Source organism: Lepisosteus oculatus, chromosome 14 (genome assembly GCF_040954835.1).
Source record: "Lepisosteus oculatus isolate fLepOcu1 chromosome 14, fLepOcu1.hap2, whole genome shotgun sequence".
NCBI lineage: Eukaryota > Metazoa > Chordata > Actinopteri > Semionotiformes > Lepisosteidae > Lepisosteus > Lepisosteus oculatus.
In genome coordinates this window covers 4,946,054-4,967,411 of record NC_090709.1, presented here as the reverse complement: position 1 = coordinate 4,967,411, position 21,358 = coordinate 4,946,054, and the positions used below count along the sequence as shown (strand labels likewise).

Sequence of the window (21,358 nt, the reverse complement as noted above, 5' to 3'; positions counted from 1 at the left end):
ATGGAATAAACCTATTACTTGACACTGATTTATGCAGAGAGTAGCGGGGATGGGATGTCAGGGCCATACGACACTTCTTTACGTAGAGAGTGGAGGGGTGGGTCTCAGGGCCATATGACAGTGCTTAACGCAGTGAGTGGCGAGGCTGGGATGTCAGGGCTATACGACAGTGCTTTACGCAGAGTGGAGGGGGCGGGATGTCAGGGCCTGACAACACTGCTTAACGCAGAGAGTGGAGGGGTGGGTGTCAGGGCCATATGACAGTGCTTTAGGCAGAAGGTGGCGGGGGTAGGATGTCAGAGCCTGACCGTACTGCTTTATGCAGAGAGTGGCGGGGGTGGGATGTCAGGGCCTGACAACACTGCTTAACGCAGAGAGTGGAGGGGTGGGTGTCATGGCCATAAGACACTTCTTTACGCACAGAGTGGCAGGGGTGGGATGTCAGGGCCTGACGATACTGCTATACGCAGAGAGTGGAAGGGGTTGGATGTCAGGGCCATACGACAGTGCTTTACGCAGAGAGTGGAGGGGTGGGTCTCAGGGCCATACGACAGTGCTTAATGCAGAGAGTGGCGGGGGTGGGATGTCAGGGCCTGATGAGACTTCTTTATGCAGAGTGGAAGGGTGGGTTTCAAGGCCATACGACAGGGGTTAACGCAGTGAGCGGCGAGGCTGGGATGTCAGAGCCTGACAGCACTGCGTAACGCAGAGAGTGGAGGGGTTGGTATCAGGGCCATATGACACTTCTTTACGTAGAGGGTGGCAGGAGTGGGATTTCAGGGCATGAAGACACTGGTTTATGCAGAGAATGGAGGGGTGGGTGTCAGGGCCATACGACAATTCTTTACGGAGAGAGTCGCGGGTTTGGGATGTCAGATCCTGACAGCACTGCTTAACGCAGAGAGTGGAGGGGTGGGTATCAGGGCCATACGACACTTCTTTTCGCAGAGAGTGGAGGGGTGGGTGTCAGGGCCATACGACAGTGCTTAACGCAGTGAGCGGCGAGGCTGGGATGTCAGGGCCATACGACCGTGCTTAACGCAGAGAGTGGAGGGGTGAGTGTCAGGGCCATATGACAGTGCTTTACGCAGAAAGTGGCGGGGGTGGGATGTCAGGGCCTGACGATACTGCTTTACGCAGAGATTGGCGGGGGTGGGATGTCAGTGCATGAAGACACTGGTTTATGCAGAGAGTGGAGGGGTGGGATGTCAGGGCATAAATACACTGCTTCATGCAGAGAGTGGAGGGGTGGGTGTCAGGGCCTGACAACACTGCTTAACGCAGAGAGTGGAGGGGTGAGTGTCAGGGCCATATGACAGTGCTTTAGGCAGAGAGTGTCGTGGGTGGGATGTCAGAGCCTGACAATACTACTTTACGCAGAGAGTGGCAGGGGTGGGATGTCAGGGCCTGATGATACTGCTTTACACAGAGAGTGGCGGGGTTGGGATGTCAGGGCCTCACAAGACTGCATTATGCAGAGAGTTGAGGGGTGGGTGTCAGGGCCATGCGACACTTCTTTACGCAGAGAGTGGCTGGGGTGGGATGTCAGGGCCTGACGATACTGCTTATCGTAGAGAGTGGCGGGGGTTAGATGTTAGGGCCATACGACATTTCTTTACGCAGACAGTGGTGAGTTTGGGATGTATGGGCATGAAGACAATGCTTTTTGTAGAAAATGGAGGGGTGGGTGTCGGGGCCATACGACAATTCTTTAGGCAGAGAGTGGCGGGGTTGGGATGTCAGAGCCTGACAGCACTGCTTAACGCAGAGAGTGGAGGGGTGAGTGTCAGGGCCTGACGATACTGCTTTACGCAGATAGTGGCGGGGGTGGGATGTCAGGGCTTGACGACACTGCTTTTCGCAGAGAGTGGAGGGGTGGGTGTCAGGGCCATACGACAGTGCTTAACGCAGTGAGCGGCGAGGCTGGGATGTCAGGGCCATACGACAGTGTTAACGAAGAGAGTGGAGGGGTGAGTGTCAGGGCCATGTGACAGTGCTTTAGGCAGAGAGTAGCGTGGGTGGGATGTCAGGGCCTGACCATACTGCTTTACGCAGAGAGTGGAGGGGGTGGGATGTCAGGGCCTGACGAGACTGCTTAATGCAAAGAGTGGAGGGGTGGGTGTCAGGGCTATACGGCACTTATTTATTCAGAGAGTGGTGGGGGTTGGATGTCAGGGCCTGACGATACTGCTTTACGCAGAGATTGGCGGGGGTTGGATGTCAGGGCCATACGACAGTGCATTACGCAGATAGTGGAGGGTGTGGGATGTCAGGGTTTGACAACACTGCTTTATGCAGAGTGTGCAGGGGTGGGTGTCAGGGCTATACGACAGGGGTTAACGCAGAGAGTGGCGGGGGTGGGAAGTCAGGGCCTGACGATACTGCTTTACGCAGAGAGTGGCGGGGGTGGGATGTCAGGGCAAGAAGACACTGGTTTATGCAGAGAATGGAGGGGTGGGTATCAGGGCCATACGACACTTCTTTTCGCAGAGAGTGGCAGGGGTGGGATGTCAGGGCCTGACGATACTGCTTTACACAGATAGTGGCGGGGGTGGGATGTCAGGGCTTGAGGACACTGCTTTATGCAGAGAGTGGAGGGGTGGGTGTCAGGGCCATACAACAATTCTTTACGCAGAGAGTGGCGGGGTTGGGATGTCAGAGCCTGACAGCACTGCTTAATGCAGAGAGTGGAGGGGTTGGTATCAGGGCCATATGACACTTCTTTACGCAGAGAGTTTAGGGGGTTGGTGTCAGGGCCATATGACAGTGTTTAACACAGTGAGCGGCGAGGCTGGGATGTCAGGGCCATACGACACTGCTTTATGCAGAGAGTGGAGGGGTGGGTGTCAGGGCCATACGACAGGGGTTAATGCAAAGAGTGGAGGGGTGTGATGTCAGGGCCATACGACAGTGCTTTACACAGAGAGTGGCGGGGTTGGGATGTCAGGGCCTCACGAGACTGCATTCTGCAGAGAGTTGAGGGGTGGGTGTCAGGCCCATGCGACACATCTTTACGCAGAGAGTGGCAGGGGTGGGATGTCAGGGCAAGAAGACACTGGTTTATGCAGAGAATGGAGGGGTGGGTATCAGGGCCATACGACACTTCTTTTCGCAGAGAGTGGCAGGGGTGGGATGTCAGGGCCTGATGATACTGCTTTACACAGAGAGTGGCGGGGTTGGGATGTCAGGGCCTCACAAGACTGCATTATGCAGAGAGTTGAGGGGTGGGTGTCAGGGCCATGCGACACTTCTTTACGCAGAGAGTGGCTGGGGTGGGATGTCAGGGCCTGACGATACTGCTTATCGCAGAGAGTGGCGGGGGTTAGATGTTAGGGCCATACGACATTTCTTTACGCAGACAGTGGTGAGTTTGGGATGTCAGGGCATGAAGACAATGCTTTTTGTAGAAAATGGAGGGGTGGGTGTCAGGGCCATACGACAATTCCTTACGCAGAGAGTGGCGGGGTTGGGATGTCAGAGCCTGACAGCACTGCTTAATGCAGAGAGTGGAGGGGTTGGTATCAGGGCCATATGACACTTCTTTACGCAGAGAGTGGAGGGGGTGGGTGTCAGGTCCATACGACAGTGCTTAATGCAGTGAGCGGCGAGGCTGGGATGTCAGGGCCATACGAAAGTGCTTAACGCAGATAGTGGAGGGTGTGGGATGTCAAGGCTTAACAACACTGCTTTATGCAGAGAGTGGAGGGGTGGGTTTCAGGGCCATACGACACTTCTTTACGTGGAGAGTGGCGGGGGTGGGATGTCAGGGCATGAAGACACTGCTTCCTGCAGAGAGTGGAGGGGTGGGTGTCAGTGCCATACGACAGTGCTTAACGCAGAGAGTGGAGGGGTGAGTGTCAGGGCCATATGACAGTGCTTTACGCAGAGAGTGGCGGGGGTGGGATGTCAGGCCCTGACGAGACTGCTTAATGCAGAGAGTGGAGGGATGGGTGTCAGGGCTATACGACACTTATTTATTCAGAGAGTGGCTGGGGTTGGATGTCAGGGCCTGACGATACTGCCTTACGCAGAGATTGGCGGGGGTGGGATGTCAGTGCATGAAGACACTGGTTTATGCAGAGAGCGGAGCGGTGGGTGTCAGGGCCTGACAACACTGCTTAACGCAGAGAGTGGAGGGGTGAGTGTCAGGGCCATATGACAGTGCTTTAGGCAGAGAGTGTCGTGGGTGGGATGTCAGAGCCTGACCATACTACTTTACGCAGAGAGTGGCAGGGGTGGGATGTCAGGGCCTGATGATACTGCTTTACACAGAGAGTGGTGGGGTTGGGATGTCAGGGCCTCACGAGACTGCATTATGCAGAGAGTGACGGGGGTGGGATGTCAGGGCCATACGAAAGTGCTTAACGCAGATAGTGGAGGGTGTGGGATGTCAAGGCTTAACAACACTGCTTTATGCAGAGAGTGGAGGGGTGGGTGTCAGGGCCATACAACACTTCTTTACGTGGAGAGTGGCGGGGGTGGGATGTCAGGGATGACAACCGAGGAGCCGAGAGATCATTTCAGCATTTCGCGTCTGAACGGAAAACACAAACAACCAACTCGGAATGACCTGCCTTTGACGCTTTTCAAAGCGTTCTTTGTGCACGACGACTGCGCCACCTAGCAGATACAAATGGGTTGTACAACTTTGAACTAGCAAATGGAAGAGGGCTAAGCCCCCTCTCTTTTAGCCCAGGTTCGATCTGTCTCCCAGAATCACCAGGGCGCACGCACACACACACACCCGTGCCGTTGAAGTGCTCTGCTTCATTTCTAAGGGCAACTCAACATTCACTCCTACCCCGAGTGCAGAAAAGACAGCGTCCGCAGGAACAACAGCTCAGGTCTCTGCACAGGAGCTAAGCTTCCCCCATCTCCTCTGCTCTGCGGCTCCTGCGGAGTGGAGTCCTGCCTGGAGCCGTGTTTGCAGGCGGCAGGTCCCCGCGCCCTGTCTGTGCGTCGTGTCCAAGAGCTCCTGGGAGGAAGAGAGAGCCCTCCCACTCGGGGGCTTTTCCACGGTCTGTGTGAGGAGGGGCGGGTGTGTCCAGTAGCTTATCGAGCGGAAGCCTGGGGCGGCGGAGAGCTGTGATCCTGCAGACCTTGAGGTGTCACCTCTTTGTCTGCTTTCCCGCCCCCCCTCCACCCAAGCTCTGCTCCAAAGTAGCCCGGCAACCCCTCACACCTGCACGTGTCACAACCTAAGGTGCGGTCATGAGACACCCATGGGGTGTCGTTCTGTTCTTGCTAATTGTTTCCTGCCCGTCGCAGGCAGGAGTCCATGCGAGGAAGATGTGCTGGACAGAGCTCAGAGGGCGCAGCTGGGTGGCTTTCCTTCTGAGTGACGTTCCTGCAACACTCTCCCGCTACTCTTGGTGCGCTCATGCCACAACACAGGAAGGCTGGAGCAGGTGGCTGTGGGCTTTGTGCACCGCCGAAATAGCTCAGTTGGGAGAGCGTTAGACTGAAGATCTAAAGGTCCCTGGTTTGATCCCGGGTTTTGGTATTTTGTTTCATCGCGCCCTTTGTTCCTCTCTCCAGCACACCCTGCCTAAAGTGACGCGTCCCTTTCTCAGCCCGAAACGCAAGCAAGGCACCAACAGCGGTCCCTGCAGGTTTCCGTAGTGTAGCGGCTATCACGTTTGCCTAGCACGCGAAAGGTCCCCGGTTCGAGATCGGGTGGAAGCAGCCTCGTTTTGCACACTCCTGTACTTCACAGAGGTCTTGAACGACCGGTCATTTGTTCCCAATGTATTTCCGGTGCCTTCGTGCACTCTTGTACCAAACGCACGTTCCTTCTGTACGTGGAGCCGATCATTTGCAATCGGGCTGTGCCGACAGAGCAGGACGAGCTCTGTCGGCTCAAAAGCAGCGCAGGACCTGCAAGAACAACAGAAAGATTAGCATCCAGCGGGGGCCTCTTAGTGAGCCCAAGATCTCATCAAGAATCGGCTCCAGCAACAGGGCTGGGTGCATTGTTCCATTCTCCGCCCACTCTCGGTGTAAACAAGTCCCTCCTGGTCTCTGCTTGAAATGCACTTTCCTGCGTTTGCTTTGGTGTAACTGGCTTCCCCTGCATGGGCGAATGTGAATAAGATCCTTAGTAAGTCATTGAAGAAAACCAAGAAGAGGTCGGAGTGGCCTCTGTCGTTCATCAATGATCCAGTCAGGCAGTACTCCTCCTATTCTGCCAGTATGCGGATTCGAACCAGGGTTGTTGCGGCCACAACACAAATTCTGAGCACTATACGATAACAGCGAGTTACCGAGACATACACAGCCAGTAGGAAAGGATGTACTCTCTTTGTGTGACACCAGTCGGAAAAGTCCTGACGCTGCATTTCAACTGAGCCCTAGTATACATCAACCCTTTGACACTCTGAGTGCCAACTCTCTTGTGTGTTTCTCCATCAAGCAGGTCATGGAGGCAGCAATTACAGTTTGCTTACATGACGAACGCACAACATGGCTGTATGCTCCCATATGGTCTAGCGGTTACTATACCTGATCTTCACCCAGGTGGCCTGGTTTCAGCTCCTTGTATGAGAACGTGTCAGTTTTGCCTCCTGCTTTCCAAAGATCAGCACCATGTTTTACACCTCCCCCGAATATCGAAGCTGCCTCTAAATCTGCAAATGAAGATGAGTCGATAAACCACTTGTTTTTCATATAACTATACATATATTCATTTATTACTGATTTCATTCATTGAGCATGGATACAATAGAGGTACAGCCATTCACTGTTTGACATGTCTGCACTGGTACAGAACCTAGCAATCAGAAAACGTGTGAAACTGTCTTGAGAATTAGCATACAGTACCGAGACCCCCATGACCAAATAAAGGCTAACCTCGATAATCAGCCTAAATAATGCAGACAACAGCAAAACGACTGACTTTGAAAAGGGAATGAATGTCCGGAAGTAGTAGTGTAACCAGCTTGAAATGCTTCTCCAGACCTCTAACTAAAAGAAACCGGGAACCAGCAGTGGCATCGACTCCTTTCGAACTGGGATCCTATCGCAGCTCGTGGTGTCATAACTCTCCCGTATCTGATATTGGACCAAGCACATCAGGAGAGAGCACGAACGCAGTCCCCCACTACCAGAAATTATGCAGTCGAGATTCCCACATTTGGGGAATTCGCAGGGGTCAGCACAGCCGGAGTGCAATGGCCGAGCCTCGCCCTGGGTGAATCGATTTTTTAAGAACTTTATTTTCTTTTCACAAAAAAATACAGGACATCACAAATTAGAAAGCTTTACATTAATATACATACTTAAAACAGTATATATAATCACATCTCATTACATTTTGACACGGTACCAGTTATATAGCAACAATTTATTTTTTTCTGGTGCAAATCACATTCTTTACTTAAACATGATAATGTTTTTCACAGTTTCTTGAGATATTGACCTATGCTCTCAATTTCCCACAGATTTTCTGCTTCCTCTCTCCCTTCTCTCCACAGATCTCTGAGGTAATAGTTCTCTCGGGTGATGAACAGGGCCAGGCTACCTGCTGCCTTGACTGGGACCTCGATGCCTTTGAACAGCCCCATGTTCCTCACTCTCCACAGGGCGTCTTTCCCACTGTTCACCACGGCCCAGATCCTGTCAAACACGTCAGGAGGAAGTTTGACAGGAGAGATGCCGTTGTAGCGGCAATGCTTGTTAATAAGACAGAATTAGGCGGTGGTATTCTGTCCTAAATGAGGCCCCATCTCACCCTCCATCTTTGTGGTGCAGCCACAGAGAAAGTATTCATGCAGGTTGATTTAAGATGTTTTCTTTTGATAATGGACAGCTCCCAGATGGGGATGCACTTAGCTTAGCCTGGCTATCATGATCAATGGTCATCCATTGGTGCCTATCTGTCTAGGGAGTGCCGAATGGACATCTGGACTGCATTCCTAAGTGTCAAGAGTAAGTGACTCATATCTCACCTTGACCAACCAATCAGGGACTGGCAGGGCGTGGTAATACCACGTGGGTCTCTAATGCCCGCCAAACTCTCAACCAATCAGCACACATCTATGTCTTGGTCAAAAAGGGAGCGCAAGCTCAGATCGGGGTTCTCCTTGGCATTTTTCGCGCATCCTCAGAGACAATCACGTGACAACTGCTGTTGTCTGCAAAGGGACTTGGACTTTGTTCTAAGCGCGAGGCCGAGGATCCCATACGTACTCAGAATTCTACCAACGTGAATGATCCGCTTGATCAACGGCAGCCTACAGTTGGACCCTCATCGACAACCTGAATAGCTTATTCAGAAGCAGCGCTGGACCAGGAACGAACCAGCTTCTTCCCAGGCAAAAGAGTGACTTGTGAGGACTCGCGGTCACACTCTGTGCATAGAGACTTTCTACTAGCCAGCTGGACTGCTGGTAGATCTCCTCGGAGCAATGACTGCCCTGCGCGCCGCAGTCAGATTCCTCCGCCCGTCCTACTCCGAGCTGTACCTCAACTGGTTGGCCGGTAGCCAGAGGACGCCGGGACAACGCCCATTGGACAACCGCTGGAACAGAGGCTGCAACAGAGCCTGTCAGCTGGTTTGGTGTTCGTGCCGGGAGATTCCAAATCCATACACAGTGGATAAGTAAACCCCATGTTCTACATTGTGTCTCGAGAATTCAATTGTACCTCAACACAAGCTGTTATCAATTTAATTCATGAGTAATGTATTTACTTCCGAGTTTAGAGTAACAGTGGGTAATAACACTGATTAGCGATTTGGTAACCGAACGATATATATTGACATATATTCTCTGTTGTGTATCTCTTTGTGTTGGCATCTCTTCGAGATTATATACCTTGTATATTGATAACCCTCACAGTAAGGTCTACCGCTCGTATCCAGGCAGACTAGTATATGTTTGGTGCACAATTTATATGAATAAATGTATCTCGTGTATTGAACCCGTGTGTGTGCGTTGTTAGTTGTTCTGACGATTGATTTTCTAAAAGCCACAACGAACAACCTCGTGATTTTTAAAGAAAAAATACACACCAGTATTCCACTTTCTTCCTAAACATTTTAAGCATCAAAGTCTTACATGTAGTAAGATTTTACCACGTTTCGGAAACGTTTTTACATGCTCCTTCTGACCATCTTAACTTTATATACTTTGGGAAAAGTCATAAGATATTAACATTTTCTGTGAATGTGCTCGTTATCGGAGTAAACAAAAGCATACTTTTAGAATTTGATTAATATGGAATATAATATGGAATCAAGTACCTAAAGAAATTAATAACGATATAATTATTTTTATGTACTGTAGCTCAAATAGTAGTATAATACACTTTCTATGGATACATGTGCTTCTACGCAACGCAGAAGCACATCCACAAGTAACATTACCTAGCTAAGAGAGGACATCGGCTAGCCAATATGATAAATACAGTGGAAAAAAGCAATTGGGAAAATAAGACCTGCTTATCTGTTATACATACCAGGAAGAGAACAGAATATTAATTTTTTCTGTACGAAACGTGTGTTGTCTTTATGAAATTCATGTATTTTAAACGTTTAATTAAGAAGAAAAAAACTTACAGAAAGATACTAAGCTGATCACGAGATAGAAAGATCACCCGTTTTTCGCGCATAAAAAGTGGCTATTAACTGGGTGAACTGTTACTAACTGGAGTCAACTGGGTGAAAACACATAATATGAACATGAAACAAAACAAAAAAATAAAAATAAGATACAATCTACAGACATTAAAACCGGTGTCATGGAAATATAACTATCAAGGAAGCCACAAGAGAGAGTTCTCACCTGAGTAAGGTCTTTATTTCAATATTGGGAGCAAGCAGAGACTCAATTTGTTACAAGCAGTACAGGGTTTTCATAAGACATTGCGCTGGAAAAAAGCTCAGCGCTTTGTCCCTTCTAAAACTTCCACTTTCCCTAAGAGAAAACAGATTACATCAAAAAGCGAAAGAAGAAGCACTAGATATGTTATTCAAAGCTTATCAGTTACTTTCAGCTAATTCTAACGACCCAGACAGCATATATTGTTTTGGTACATTGTCTTCTAAAGTAACCTAAACAGTGTACTTTGTTGACGCACTGTTTTCTAAAATTCTGCACGTACTGTAGCACAGCAATTACATCCTTGAAATATATTATCTAAAAGCCCCAATATATTCCTTTGCAAAGCTCTCTACATTTTAAGAATCAATTTACTTACTAGATTTCCACTTAAAAACTTGTTCGGCTGGCGTTCGGGGAGTCGCGTTCTTCAGAATTGTATTGAGATCGTTTTCCACAGAGCTCAGAAGTCAAAGCACAGCAGCAGCTCTCCACAGCGATCCTCTATAGCGCCCTTTCACCCGCAGCTCCGTCCTCATTGGAAGGAAGCAAGAGTGAAAGGCTGAAGTGAAATAGAGCGGGGACGAAGGCAGTGAAGAGAGAGAACGTGGGAAGAAGAGAAAAACGCAAGGGAAAAAAAGCAGCGTCGTAAAAGAGGTGACGGAGCTGTCCTCTCAATAAGAAGGGTGCCAGCGAGCCTGGCTCTCGCTTACGGCCACACCCCCTTGAGCACGCCTGATCTCGTCTGATCTCGGAAGCTAAACAAGGATGGGCCTGGTTAGTACTTGGATGGGAGACCGCCTGGGAATACCAGGTGCTGTAAGCTTTTAAGCGCAGGAGGCGCCCTATCCCCGCTCGCTCGCTCGCTCATTCCCCTGTTCACACGTGCAGTGCGGCTTGTCCGTCTGTTTATTTGTCAGCTTTGGCGAGACACGGGTGCTTGTGTATTAGCGTGAGCGTTTTTTATTCTGATCATGAACAGTTTTACAAGTCCGCAAAGGATCGAGGAAAGGTTTATCGCCAGCTGAAAAGAGAGACAGCGCTTCGGCTGTGGAGACTTTATTAATAAGGCCCCTCAGTAGATGAGATCTCTGTTATACCCATCTAGAAACATGCAATCAGCATGTTATTGCAGAAGCAATAGTCACAACATTATTCCACACCTGGGTGAGAGGCGGGTTATGATGAAAGTCATGCTTTCTACACCTTATACTGAGCTCAGAAATGGACCAAGCGGACATCTCACGAGCAGATCCCTCCGCGTATAAGAAAGGCAACTTGTCTCAGCAAAAATACCACGGATTCACACCCAAAATATGATAAAAAGGCAAAAACCCCACACTTGGAATGCAAACGTACCCTAAAAAGGAAACACGGTTTTAAAACGAACTTGATTTTCCCCTGGAGAAACCTTTTTATGGACACACATCGCATCTATTACACATGTAGAACTAAATATAAAGATAAAACTTAATATAAGAAGTCATGACATATCACACATGACGAAGTCTGGTCCAGAATAAACAGTTTACACTGACCCACCTTTATTTACCCTGGTCACTCACTTCTATTAACTGTTTAACTGGGTAACAAATTAATATTTGTTTCAATTTGGGATCTACACCTGGGAGCCCTGAAATGTTGGCCAGAGGGGAGAAGCTGATATTCAGACGTGAGAATATATTAAAAAAAAGGATCTGATGTTGGTTTTCACCTGTCTAATCAAAGCTTGTTCAAAAATTATCTGATTATAGGACACACGAGTTTATAATCATACTCATTCCACTTTTTAACCCCGTATATATGCACAATATGAAACGTATATACACTAAATCTCACGTGTGACTCCCATAATATACATTTCTTTACGAAAATTAGGAACACTTACTACAATTATCAACCCCCCATGACGAGGCAATATTTCATACCTTTGTTTCTTTGTGGGTTCAAAGTTCTATCCTGTCGTTTCACACGTAATGTTTTGGTAGTTATCTCAATTTTCCTTTGCAATTATCTCCAAGATCATCATCAACTTTTTGTAAAACGCTATGCACAACTGATATTTAAAAAAAGTCCTGTACCAAAACGTCTTCGTAGGGAAAGACAACTTTTTTTTCCTTAGTCGCTACACGGTTACTCAGAAAATCCATTCACCGCCTTTAAAAAAAAAGTTTCGTTTTTTATTGTGGTTCACTGACATTTCTGTCACAATTCTGAGGGACCCCAAATAAAATTCACTTGCCGGTATAAAGACGCCGGCGAGGATAAGACAGGTATCGAGCCACCTGCGTATCTAGCGGACGTTTAAAATAAAAAAAATGGCGTGTAATGTTGCGAAGGGCTACTGTTTTTTTTTATAGTTTGTCGATTGTAAGGGACGTGGGCCGCGACAGAAATACTGGACGGGGTGGGAAAAGGTTTATTGATGGTTTATTGTACCGCAACGGTCACAATTGACTCACCAGCAAAGATGGCGCCGAGGCCACATCGACTCCCTCCCGCCCTGCCTCGCACCGAAGCTCGAGCTGCGGAGCGCGACGCCAAACCGCCGGTCCACGGTCGCGGGCGCCGGACATAGACGTCATAAACCCTTTCGAGGCGCAGGAATTATAGATCACTGTAGTTTCTTCTGGACCCGGGTTAGGGACAGTGTGCCCTCCGTGAGAGTCTTCTGAGGAAGCCAGTGTCTCATGGGTGTCCAGGCTGGGTACCATCTGTCCATCACAGGACACACAGACACACTCACTCACACACCCTGGACAGGACACCAGTCCATCACAGGACACACACACACTCAGTCACACACCCTGGACAGGACACCAGTCCATCACAGGACATACACACACCCTGGACAGGACACCAGTCCATCACAGGACACACACACAAACTCACACACGCTGAACAGGACACCAGTCCCTCACAGGACACACACACACAACCTGTATAGGACACCAGTCCCTCACAGGACACTCAGACACACTCACTCACACACCCTGGACAGGACAGCACTCCATCACAGGACACACACACACCAGGGCCAGTTTTCCCAGAAGCCAATTAGCCCAAAAGCCTGTCTTTGGACCCGAAGAACACAGGGAGAACATGCAGACTCCACACAGACAGTCTCCCCCCCGGGTCCAGACCCGAGCCCGGAGCCCCCCCGCGCTGAACCCCTCTGTACAGACGGCCGCACACAGCTCCGTTGTTCCCGATTCCCGAGGTGATCTGTTAAAAGAAGCCGGTGTGTTGCCTCCAGGTGACATTTCCTACTGGAGTCAGGACTGGAGGCTCTACTGTACACAGAAGGGGGTGGGGGTGGGGAACAAGCCGCCCAGCCCTGTGGTTGAAGCCGATACCCCGGCTTCTCTCCAGACACAGCTGGGTGAGCTCCTCCAGTCAGTACAGGAGGCTCTACTGTACACAGAGGGTGGCGGGGGTGTGGAACAACTCCTTTGTTCGGGGCCTTGGGGCATTCTTGTTGTGAAAGGCGCTATATAAAAAAACTGAATTGAAATTGAATCTTACAGGTTTGGGTTTTTCGGAGATCTTGTCAGAGATCTTGTCTGACGTGCCATTTCAAAAACGTAACGACACTCCTCACGTCCGAGCGCCGCCGGTCTGTGACGTAACGTATGCTTACAAAACCATGACGGTTTCATCATGGACAGCACGAAAGCCCGAAAAGTGGTTGACGTTTTAATTTGGCAACGCCACGATGGATCCCAGTTTTTTTTTTTATTTTGGGGGCCAAAGAGGACAAAAAAGGAAACGTCTGGAGTGGGATCGATGGTCATCTCTGCGGTTGTTCTGATGTTCTGGAAAAAACAAAACAAAAAAAAAACAGCTCGCTTGCCCGGTCGTGTAGTGTTTCCACACCCCACGCAAATCAACTTCTCTTCGCCCCCGGGGGCTCGTGGCCCGCCGCACCCCTCTCACGTGATAGGGGCTTCCCCCGGCTGTGACGTACTTACCCTACCCCCTTTTCCGCCAACGTCATACCGAAGGTCGCGCTTCGGGCCGCGGCGATGTTGACGGACTGTCTTGTAGCGTGAGAAGGGTTTAAATTTCAACTTAAGGAGTTGGCCATCGTTATATTTCGCGAGGTATCATACGGGGGGAAAAAGAACATTTATATTTATCAACCTACTAGTAATACTGGGTGGATGTCACGTTCCCCAAAGTTCAGTGCCTCTCTCTAATAAAGTAGAAACGCGACATTAAACTCCGTTCGAAACGGGAGAAATCACCAGGACACTATACAACACTATACAACCGGAAAAGAAAAAAAGAACTCCTATTCCCATTTGTAATGACCCCGCGGCGATGTTGACGGACTGTCTTGTAGCGTGAGAAGGGTTTAAATTTCAACTTAAGGAGTTGGCCATCGTTATATTTCGCGAGGTATCATACGGGGGGAAAAAGAACATTTATATTTATCAACCTACTAGTAATACTGGGTGGATGTCACGTTCCCCAAAGTTCAGTGCCTCTCTCTAATAAAGTAGAAACGCGACATTAAACTCCGTTCGAAACGGGAGAAATCACCAGGACACTATACAACACTATACAACCGGAAAAGAAAAAAAGAACTCCTATTCCCATTTGTAATGACCCCGTCATGTTTTTCCCGGTGTGCGCTTATCTTTCGGAGACCGTTTCTCTCTGGTGTTGTTTTGCTGATGGAATAAATGCCGAGGTGACCCTTCTGTGTGGAGTCTGCGTGTTCTCTCCAGCGGGTCGTTTCCTACACCGCAGGGGCTGATCGAACCGGGGTCTCCCAATCGTCACAGAAGTGTGTGTCGTTTTGGGTGGTGGTGGGGGGGTGCATCGGGGATACTGCGCCCCGAGGGGGTGACCTCTCACCTTACTCCGGACGAAGGGAGAAGACCTGTACCTTCACGAGTCCGGGTTGTGAAAACTTCTTCTGGCAGTTCAAAACGTTTCGAAGGGACTACAGTGCTACCCTGTTTTCCATTTGTATCGTGTATTATTAGACAGTCATAAGTATCTGTACTGATCACAGAGTCCCCCTCTCACTGCCAGGACTGAAGACCAGTGCAGCACGAATAATAATAATAATTAATAAGTCTGGACTCTCCTCTCAGAGCTCCTCCCAGGTCAGGGGGATCCCCTCCAGCCCCCCCAGTGTGCAGCCCCTACCTGGATGATGCTCCAGTCCGCTCAGCACACAGCAGCTCTCAGTGGGGAGGAGAGCAGAGGGATGGAGCCAGTTCAGAGAGGGGGGTGATAAGGAGGCCATGATGGGTCAAGACCAGGGGGGGAATCAGGCCAGGACACTGGGGTAACACCCCTACTCTTCTCCAGAAACACCCCGGGATTGTTAACGAGCACAGAGAGTCAGGACCTCGGTTTTACGTCTCATCCGAAGGACGGCCCCTGTTTACAGTCCAGTGTCCCCCGTCACTATACTGGGGCATAAGGACCCACACAGACTGCAGGGTGAGAGCGCCCCCTGCTGGCCCCACTCACACCTCTCCCAGCAGCAACCTTAGGGGGGGGGAGAGGGAAAAATCCAAAAGCTAAACAGATTTTTTTTTTAAAAATGTTATTGATGCTTAACAAAAGGTCATCAGTCCAGTCTGGGGCCCCTCAGCTTCAGTCCAGACCAGTCTGGGGCCCCTCAGCTTCAGTCCAGTCTGGGGCCCCTCAGCTTCAGTCCAGTGCAGTCTGGGGTCCCTCAGCTTCGGTCAAGCACAGACTGGGGTCCCTCAGCTTCGGTCCAGTCTGGGGTCCCTCAGCTTCAGCTCGTCCTGATCATCTGTCTCCTGAGTAAAGAGAGGATCAGAGCATTACCCACCTTCTTTTTCTTCTGTCTCACAGGAGGTGGTGATTGGACCTCCTCCAGCTGGAGTCCGAGGAGGGAGAGAGGGGGCAGGAGAGGGACAGCACAGGGAGAGAAAGAGAGAGACAGGTGAGTCAAGTGTCCCAAGAGCACAGAGACTCTGCTGAGATCACACTCGCAGTGAGTAAGCCTGGGTGTAGCCCACTAATACTGACCCACTGGACACCACATGACAGAGAGGAGGAGGAGAGAGACACACTGCCTGGACACCACAGGACAGAGAGGAGGAGAGAGACACACTGAGGACAGAGAGGAGGAGGAGAGAGACACTGACAGACAGGGCTGAAAGAGAGAGAGACAGAGAGGCAGGGACAGGCAGACAGCAGGCCGAGAGAGACACTGACAGACAGGGCTGAAAGATAGAGAGACACTGAGACCCAGGGACAGACAAGACGGCAAAACTCCACCACAGACAGGACAGGGGGCAGGGAGGGACCAGCACTGACCTCCTTCCTCTCTCCTGCCGGAGGACCTGTCTCCACATCCTCTTCCTCCTGCAAGTCAAGAGACAGGCTGAGAGAGTGACGGGCTGGCGGGACATCGGCGAACAAAGCTGAAGGCAAAGAGCAGAGGAGACAGGCCCAGCTGGGACAACGCAAGACAGACAGAGAGACAGACAGGGAGACACACGGAGAGACACAGGGAGAGAGACCCAGCTGGGACAACGCAGGACAGACATAGAGCAGGGAGACATACGGAGAGACACAGGGAGACAGGCCCAGCTGGGACAACGCAGGACAGACAGAGAGCAGGGAGACACAAGGAGAGACACAGGGAGAGAGACCCATTTGGGATAACGCAGGACAGACAGAGAGCAGGGAGACACACGGAGAGAGAGAGGAGGGAGGGAGACACAGCTGGGACAACGCAGGACAGACAGAGAGACAGGCAGGGAGACACACGGAGAGACACAGGGAGAGAGACCCAGCTGGGACAACGCAGGACAGACAGAGAGCAGGGAGACACACGGAGAGACACAGGGAGACAGGCCCAGCTGGGACAACGCAGGACAGACAGAGAGCAGGGAGACATGGAGAGACTCAGACAGAAGGACAGAAAGACAGAAAGAGAGAAGTACAGACGGACAAAAAGACAGAGAAACGGACAGATGGACTGATGGACAGAAAGGCAGAGAAAAGGACAGAAAGACAGATGGACAGATGGACAGAGAAAAGAACAGAAGGACAGAGGGACAGATGGACAGAGGGACAGATGGACTGAAGGATAGACGGACAGAAGGACAGATGGACAGACAGACGGACAGACTCTGCCCCACTTGCCTCGTCAGACATCTCAGCCTCTCTCCTTGCCCTCCGCACCGGTGAGCCCCAGGCGGGGCCTGGCGGGGTCGGGCGGGCGATAGGGGGCAGGACGGGCGGGGGCAGGGGCAGGGGCACCGCCCCGGGCAGCAGGGGGGGCTCGAGGGGCATGGCGGGGATGAAGGGGGGGCGGCGGGGCGGGGCGGGCAGGGGCCTGAGGGGGCCGGAGGGGGGGGCCTGGGGCGGGGAGCGGAGGGGGCTCTCGGGCGAGGAGGGGGTGACACCGAGAGGAACGAGCTGGGCGAGCCCGAGCGGTACGAGCCGGGCGACCCCGGGAGCTCCAGCTACAGCTCGGCCGCCCTCTCCAGCTTCTGGACGAGCTCGGGGAAACACGAAGACACCACGGGATTCTGTCCAGCGGGGAGAGAGGGAGACACAACGCAGGGGGGATGAGGAGCAGAGACTACGCCTGGACAGGTGAGTGTGTACAGTGTGTCTAGTAAGAGTCTGGACAGGTGAGTGTGTACAGTGTGTCCAGTAAGAGTCTGGACAGGTGAGTGTGTCCAGTGTGTCCAGTGAGAGTGTGGACAGGTGAGTGTGTACAGTGTGTCCAGTAAGAGTCTGGACAGGTGAGTGTGGACAGTGTGTCCAATAAGAGCCCAGACAGGTGAGTGTGGACAGTGTGTCCAGTGAGAGTCTGGACAGGTGGGTGTGTACAGTGTGTCCAATAAGAGCCCAGACAGGTGAGTGTGGACAGTGTGTCCAGTGAGAGTCTGGACAGGTGGTTGTGTACAGTGTGTCCAGTAAGAGTCCGGACAGGCGAGTGTGTCCAGTGTGTCCAGTAAGAGTCCGGACAGGCGAGTGTGTCCAGTGTGTCCAGAAAGAGTGTGGACAGGTTTGTCCAACAGTAAGAAGCTGTCTTACCCTGTAACCTAGCTCAGGGGTGTTAGGGGGTGCTCTGTCTCCTCCCCAGATCTCACCTTCAGCTCTGGTGAAATGACGGACCACTAGGAGACGCTGAAAACGAGGACACAAGACAGAGGTCAGGTCCACAGAGCTTACTCAATCACTACAGCAAGCAGAGACCTCTCGGCCATCAGGACTGTGGGGGTCAGAGTGGGGAGCTGTAGGGTATCGGGAGTTTAGGGGTCAGTGTGGGGAGCTGTAGGGTATCGGGAGTTTAGGGGTCAGTGTGGGGAGCTGTAGGGTATCGGGAGTTTAGGGGTCAGTGTGGGGAGCTGTAGGGTATCGGGAGTTTAGGGGTCAGTGGGGGGAGCTGTAGGGTATCGGGAGTTTAGGGGTCAGAGTTTGGAGCTGTAGGGTATCGGGAGTTTAGGGGTCAGTGTGGGGAGCTGTAGGGTATCGGGAGTTTAGGGGTCAGTGGGGGAGCTGTAGGGTAGATGTGGGGCACCGGGCCCACCACAGGGCGGCCGGTCCAGTCTCGCGGAAGGCGACCGGGTCAGACTTACGGAAAAGCACCGGGACTTGGGCCGGGACCTCTCCCGCTGCCAGTCCGGGTTCGGCCTGACCGGTGTGACCTGTGAAGACGCCAAACAGCCCATCTCCGAGACAGCTCTGACCAAATAGCCCAGCCCAGTCGTGTCGAGACTAGGGGCCTTGGGCAGTCTCTACAGTGTGTCCAGTGAGAGTGTGGACAGGTGAGTGTGTACAGTGTGTCCAGTAAGAGTCTGGACAGGTGAGTGTGTACAGTGTGTCCAGTAAGAGTCTGGACAGGTGAGTCTGACCAGTGTGTCCAGTAAGAGTCTGGACAGGTGAGTGTGTACAGTGTGTCCAGTAAGAGTCTGGACAGGTGAGTGTGTACAGTGTGTCCAGTAAGAGTCTGGACAGGTGAGTCTCTACAGTGTGTCCAGTGAGAGTCTGGACAGGTGAGTGTGTACAGTGTGTCCAGGAAGAGTGTGGACAGGTGAGTGTGTACAGTGTGTCCAGTAAGAGTCTGGACAGGTGAGTCTCTACAGTGTGTCCAGTGAGAGTCTGGACAGGTGAGTGTGTACAGTGTGTCCAGGAAGAGTGTGGACAGGTGAGTGTGTACAGTGTGTCCAGGAAGACTGTGGACAGGTGAGTGTGTACAGTGTGTCCAGTAAGAGTCTGGACAGGTGAGTGTGTACAGTGTGTCCAGTAAGAGTCTGGACAGGTGAGTCTCTACAGTGTGTCCACTGAGAGTCTGGACAGGTGAGTGTGTACAGTGTGTCCAGTAAGAGTCTGGACAGGTGAGTCTCTACAGTGTGTCCAGTGAGAGTCTGGACAGGTGAGTGTGTACAGTGTGTCCAGGAAGAGTCTGGGTCATCCAGAGGCAATCTGTGCTCTCAGAAGGCCATACTGGACACGTGACCCTGTCTCTTGAGCCGAGGCGTGTCCTCAGTCAAGATCACCACTGGAAGTGTCTCTCCTCGTCTAGAGGTGTTACCGTGAGACCTGGTCTGTCAAGCGCTTTGCGCTGCTATGTGTATGAAAGGTGCTCTATCAGTGAAGTTTATTATTATTATTGTTATTATAATACAGCGAGCACTACTGGGGGCGGAGAGGTCAGTCGGAGGAGGGCTGGATGCTGGACGCTGGACGGCGGGTGGGAGGGGTGGACTTACGACGCCTCGCCAGGCCCGGGTCCTGCTGCGACCGCGCACGGCCATGCGGCATCTCTGTCGGTGCATCGTCCTGCCGAGACAAGCAGAGTCACAGTGGGGAGGGGAGGGGGCGGAGCCACACAGCTGGGCCACTCTCTGTGTATAGTAGAGCCTCCTGTCCTGACTGGAGGAGCTCACCCAGCTGTGTCTGGAGAGAAGCCAGGGTATCGGCTTCAACTACAGGGCTGGGCAGCTTGTTCCCCACCCCCACCACCCTCTGTGTAGAGGTGCACCTCCTCTCAATATCTTTTTACAGCACGATCACACCCATAAGAGTGGAGTAACGGTAAAAAAAACAACTTATTTCTCAACTTATTTTGTTATTTCTCGCCAGCGGCGCTTTTGAGCGACTTACCGATTTCACGGTAACCCGGTAAGTCGAAGTAACCCGCGAATCTTACTTGGAAGAAACACGTGTTTAGAAAGCGCTATATAGTCCTTTCCTCCTCCTCGCTCTTCACTCCTCTGAGCTCACGGGGCTCCGGCGCCGCCCCCCGCTAGAATCCGCCGCTCTGTGACGTCAGGCGGCTCATTGTGACGCCCCCGTGACGTCGCCCCCGACGCGCTCACGGCTCGGCCGCGAAACAAAAATGGCCGACATTTTTCGCGGTTGTTTTTTTTTGGGGTGGACATTTTATTTTTCCAACTCTCAGCGGCCAGCCGGGTGTCCCTGTACGACCCCAGTAGTCGCCACCTCGGACAGGCAGGGGAAATGGGTCCAGCTGTTTCCGGCCCAAGGGTTACAAAAGCTGCACTTGAATTTAAAGACAAAATCACGTCGAGGGCGCATTCAGCACCCCCACGTCCAACACGGGTTTCCGTGGGGTTTGGTTCAGTGAAATTAGCACCCCCCCTACCCCCAAGTCAAAGAAAGACCAACCTCCACCCCCCTCTAGCGGCCAAGGGCGTAAATTTCGGGCCACGCCACGTCCAAAAACCACGGGTTCCCCTGTCCTGCGGGGAAAAGAGACGCCATTTTCTTTTCTGAGCGCTGCGTGGGACCTCACAACCCCCCCCCCAAAAAAACGGGCTTCGCAGACGTGGAAAACCAGGCATGTCAACCTCTCTACAACACGACCTGGCCGTTTCTGTTTCAGACCGTGGGAAAAAAAATAATAATTAAAATTTCGCCCCTCACCGACCGCCGCGCAAAAAAACACAACTTCATGCTACAGAAACGGCCTGTGTGAGGGGGGGCACAGGAAAAAAATAAAACCTGCGTGTTTTCGGTAGAGTAAGCTCAGCGGGGAAACTTCCTGAATCTCGGGGTTGCTTCTTGAACCCCGAAAACGACCTTTTTTCTGTGCGATTCCCAGCGGGACGTGAACATAACCCCCCCCCCCGTGGGGCCGAGAGGACCACCACCCGCAGGGCTGAGCTTTTACTGCCGTGTCCCGCTTTCACGCTGGCGATGAAGGAGGGAATCAAGGAGGAGAATCAATATTGTGATCCACCAGTCCATCACAGGACACACACACACCCTGGACAGGACACCAGTCCATCACAGGACACACACACACTCACACAACCTGGACAGGACACCTGTCCATCACAGGATGTTCAGTGCCTCTCTCTAATAAAGTAGAAACGCGACATTAAACTCCGTTCGAAATGGGAGAAATCACCAGGACACGGTACACCTTGCTCCGGACGATGGGAGAAGACCTGTACCTTCACGAGTCCGGGTTGTGAAAACTTCTTCTGGCAGTTCAAAACGTTTCGAAGAGATTACAGCGCTACCCTGTTTTCCATTCCTATCGTGTATTATTATACAGT

The 21,358-nt window shown here is 51.6% G+C and overlaps 1 protein-coding gene, 3 non-coding genes and 1 pseudogene across 4 annotated transcripts in view; 3 read left to right on the top strand and 2 right to left on the bottom strand.

Moving 5' to 3' along the window:
- Nucleotides 1–21,358, top strand: part of LOC102695046 (zinc finger protein 721-like) — a 1,154,024-nt pseudogene that overhangs the window by 527,519 nt on the left and 605,147 nt on the right.
- The window catches only part of LOC138242831 (zona pellucida sperm-binding protein 3-like), a 496,704-nt gene that overhangs the window by 263,411 nt on the left and 211,935 nt on the right, over nucleotides 1–21,358 (bottom strand). The gene's annotated exons all lie outside the window — the stretch shown is intronic.
- On the top strand, nucleotides 5,431–5,503 carry trnaf-gaa (transfer RNA phenylalanine (anticodon GAA)). Its single transcript has one exon. It is a non-coding gene; the product is annotated as a tRNA-Phe (tRNA).
- Nucleotides 7,072–7,236, bottom strand: LOC138243645 (U1 spliceosomal RNA). The gene has a single exon (XR_011192298.1). It is a non-coding gene; the product is annotated as a U1 spliceosomal RNA (small nuclear RNA).
- Nucleotides 10,526–10,644, top strand: LOC138245472 (5S ribosomal RNA). The gene has a single exon (XR_011194082.1). It is a non-coding gene; the product is annotated as a 5S ribosomal RNA (ribosomal RNA).